Raw genomic sequence first — 4,622 nt, 5'->3', positions numbered from 1 at the left:
AAGGTAATCTTATATTAACAACCTGTAATGTATTCTTCCATATTTTTTTCCTATTCATTTAATCTCACGTACACACACACACACACACACACACACGCAAATACTCATAGAAGCTTTTCTGATTAATTTTACAATTGGAATCATATACACTTTTCTGCATGTTGCTTTTCTCACTTAAAAATATCCTGCAAAAATCTTTCCAAATCAATGGATGTAGTTCACGCATTCCCAATGGGAGTGACAGCGTGCCCAGAGAGGGTGAAAATTGCTTCTCAGAGGATGTATGAAAAAAATGTACTGTTTTTTAAAATGTGTAAATCACAGAGACACATACAGTACCTAAATAGATATGCTGTATGTTTCTGTATGTTTGTGGTATTAAAATTCCATGGGGGAGGAATCAGGGGGAAAATGTCTAAGGAGGCTCTTGGAAGGTGATAATAGAAAAAGGCTGAGAAACACTGGTGTCACCTTTTACACTTTTTAAAGTGGCCGCATAGTATTTCCTGGTGAGTCTGCACCCTGACTGACTGCAGCGCCCCCTGGTGGAAGGGCAGTCACTTCGTTTCCGGGGTTTTCTCCAGTATGAACATGCTGCAGTAACCGTTCTTGCTGATGCCTTTCACATTGGTGATTGTGTTTCTGTGGGACCCATCCTCATGAGCAGAATTGCTGGGTTGAAGGGATATGTATTTTATTTTATTTTATTTATTATTATTATTATTATTATTTTCTCAGATGCAGTCTTGCTCTGTCGCCCAGGCTGGAGTGCAATGGTACAATCTCTGCTCACTGCAACCTCCATCTCCTGGATTCAGACAATTCTCCTGCCTCAGCTTCCAGAGTAGCTGGGACTACAGGCGCCTGCCATCACACCTGGCTAATTTTTGTAGTTTTAGTAGAGGAGGGGTTTTGCCATGTTGGCTAGGCTGGTCTCGAATGCCTGACCTCAGGTTATCTGCCTAACTCAGTCTCCCACAGTGCTGGAATTACAGGCGTCAGCCACCGCACCCAGCCAGAATATGTATTTAAAACTTTAAAATAAAAAAAAAAAAAACAAACTTTTACATCGTCAGATCACCTTCCATAAAGCTGTAACACTTCACACTTCAAGGAACAAGATATGAAAGCACCCTTTCCCCTACATCCCTACTGGCAATAGGTGTTACAGCGCTTTATGAGTTTTTTATAGTTTGATGGGTATAACATAAAATCTTGTTATTTAAACTTATACTTCCCTAACTACTAGTGAATTTGACCACCTTTTAAATATGCTTACTGGTCATTTGGACTTGCTTTTTTCCATATTGCCTATTCATATCCTTTGACCAATTTTTATTTTTTTGAGATAGAGTCACTCTGTCACCCAGGCTGGAGTGCAGTGACGCGATCTCGGGTCACCGTGATCTCCTTCTCCCAGGTTCAAGCGATTCTCATGCCTCTGTGGCCCAAGTAGACGCAATTACAGGTGTATGCCACCAAATCTGGCTATTTTTTTTTTTGTATTTTTAGTAGAGAGGCCGAGGTGGGTGGATCACTTGAGGTTTGGGAGTTCAAGACCAGCCTTACCAACATGGCGAAACCCTGTCTCTACCAAAAATACAAAAATTAGCTAGGCGGGCTCCTGAAATCCCAGCTACTCGGGAGGCTAAGGCAGGAGAATCGCTTGAACCGGGAGGTGGAGGTTGCCATGAGCCAAGATTGCACTCCAGCCTGGGTGACAGAGCGAGACTCTGTCTCCAAAAACAAAACAAAATAAAACAAAAACAAAACAAAACAAAATAAAGAAACAAAAAACAAAAGAAGACAGGAGAAGAACTTGTGTAGACCATTGAAATAAAGGGCTTCCAAGCAAGAATTCTACACCTAGCGGAGACATGATTCACCTACAGGGAATAAGATGTTTGTGTATGGACAAGAATTCATGGAGTATATAATCCCTTATTTTGTCTGAAGAAAATATTGAGAAAAGATCTAGACAAAACAATAAAGAAACAGAAAAATCTTAAGGGGGAGAAAAGTGGGAAAAATATATATATATTTGAAACAAGTGAATAGGATAAATAAATTATCTGGAATTGTGTAATGTAAGAAGAAAAGAAACAAAATCTTAAGAATGCACTAAATTATCTTACCATGTTTCAAGAGGAGCTGGGAGAGAAAGGAGATAAATTTTGAAGAGTTCTTCTTCTTCTTCTTATTTTTTTTAAATGGAGTTGGCAAGTTAAGGGATAAAAAGAGAAAAAGAGCACCTGAGTGTGGAAAATAGGACATGATTGTCACTTCTTTGTTTTTCTCTCCTCAGAGGCTACTACTTTTAAATTTTATAATTACTGTTTCTTCTTCTTCTTTTTTTTTTTTCTGAGATGGAGTCTCACTCTGTCACCCAGGCTGTAGTACAGTGGTGCAATCTCGGCTCACTGCAGCCTCTGCCTCCTGGGTTCAAGTGCTTCTCCTGCCTCAGCCTCCCAAATAGGGATTATGGGTGTGCAACACCATGCCCAGCTAACTTTTGTGTTTTTAGTAGAGACAGGGTTTCACCATGTTGGCCAGGCTGGTCTTGAACTCCTGGCCTTAAGTGATCTGCCCGCCTTGGCCTCCCAAAGTGCTGGGATTACAGGTATGAGCCACAGTGCTCAGCCCTTATTATTTCTTTTGTTATACTTTCTCTCTATATATGTATCTCTAAGTAATATATTTTAAAATTTTGCCTGTTTTGATAATATATATGTATATATAAAAATGTATTTTAATTAAGTATGCATTTTTCCCAAACCTGCTTTTCCTCTTATAGTTATGTTTTTGAGAGTCATCAGTACTAATGCTGTATTTCACTAATTTTCCGTGCTGTAAGATATTCCGTTATAGGATTTCACCACAGTTTATATATAAATTTGCCTTCTTATGAAATTGAGGTAGTTTCTTTGTTTGCTGTTGTGGTAATGATGCTATGAACATTGTTTTGCCTGTTTCCTGGTGCATACATGCAATAATTTCTTTGGAGTATTTGTCTTAGCGTGGGATGGCTGAGTATAGGGTACACACATCTTCAGTTTATTCAGATAATTACAAACTAGTTTCTAAAATGGTTAAACCAATACATACCCCTGGCAGCAACGCAGAACCTTTCAGAGCCACTTCTTCCCTGTGTCAGATTCCTATTGCTGCTGTGACAAATTACCACAAACCTAGTGGCTGAAAGCAATGCAAATGTATTCTCTTAAGCTTCTGGAAGTCAGAAGTCAGGACAGCAGTTTTCCTGTGTGAAAGGCAAGGTGTTGGCAGGAATGACCCTTTTGGATGCTCTGAGAGGACCGTAGGTTCCCTTCGGCTGTTAATGCTGCCTGGATTCCTTGACAGTGATCATCCAGTACCTGCTGGCATCATCACAGCGCCTTCTCCTCTTTAGTAGTTCTGTTTCCCTTGACTCCCTCTTACAAGGACACGTGATGGTATCATTGGACCCATGTGGATCATTCAGATTTATTTATTTATTTATTTATTTATTTAGAGACAGGGTCTTGCTCTGTCGCCCAGGCTGGAGCGCAGTGGTGCGATGTTGACTCACTTCAACCTCCGCCTCCTGGGTTTCAGCGATTCTCCTGCTTCAGCCTCCTGAGAGCTGGGATTACAGGTGTGCATCACCACACCTGGCTAATTTTTGTATTTTTAGTAGAGACAGTGTTTTGCCATGTTGGCCAGGCTGGTCTTGAACTCCTGACCACAGGTGATCTGCCCGCCTCAGCCTCCCAAGGTGCTGGAATTACAGGTGCTTGTTATTTTCACTCTTCCCTTTCTTCATGATGTCTTTTGCTGACCAGTGTTTCTTTGTGTCAATGTGGTAAGATGTATCTTCTGTGCATTTTTGTCTTAAGAAAATTTATATTGCCTCCAAGTCCCATTTTCTTGTATTTTCGTTTTCAAGGTTTTTCTCAATATCTTATGAAAAATTGTAAGTATGCAGAAAAGTTAAAAGAATTTTACAATGAAAACTCACAGACCTACTGCCAAAATTTCACCATAAGCAGTCTGCTACATGTGTTTCAATATGCATTTTTCCATTATCTATTCATTTCAAAGTAAGATAAGACATCAGCACATATGTAAACATGCATATTATTGAGTTCAATATTTATTTTTAAGTATATTTCTTTTTCTTCATAAAATTGTAGGTTCACCACTATACAATCTGCTGGTAATTCCAGCTATTTGGGGTGATTTCATCACACACACACACACACACACACGTATATATGTATATGTGTGTATATATATATTTCATTTAATGTAAACTTTAGCTACAATGAAATGTTCAAATCTTAAGTGTACATTTTGAAAAATGCATTCTTTTATGTGATGCAAACCCATATCAAATGGTAAAACATCACCATCACTTCAGAAATTTTCTTTATGCTCTCCCTAGTCAATTATTTGTTTGTTTGTTTGTTTTTCAGAGACAGGGTCTTGCTCTATTGCCCAAGCAGAAATGTAGTGGTGTGACCATAGCACACTGCAGCCTCAAACTCCTGGGCTCACGCAATCTTCCCGCCTCAGCCTCCCAAGTAGCTGGGACTCTGGTGCACACCACTGCAGCTGGCTGTCCCAAGTCAACTCTTAACTTT

The 4,622-nt window shown here is 39.6% G+C and overlaps 1 non-coding gene across 1 annotated transcript; it reads right to left on the bottom strand.

Annotated features, from left to right (window-relative positions):
* Nucleotides 1-4,156: 4,156 nt before the first annotated feature.
* Nucleotides 4,157-4,229, bottom strand: LOC116268752. The gene has a single exon (XR_004175919.1). It is a non-coding gene; the product is annotated as a small nucleolar RNA SNORD65 (small nucleolar RNA).
* Between the last annotated feature and the right edge of the window lie 393 nt (nucleotides 4,230-4,622).

This window comes from Papio anubis, chromosome 8, assembly GCF_008728515.1.
Source record: "Papio anubis isolate 15944 chromosome 8, Panubis1.0, whole genome shotgun sequence".
Classification (NCBI taxonomy): domain Eukaryota; kingdom Metazoa; phylum Chordata; class Mammalia; order Primates; family Cercopithecidae; genus Papio; species Papio anubis.
The sequence above is the reverse complement of the archived record's forward strand: the minus strand, read 5'-3'. Positions and strand labels throughout refer to the sequence as shown.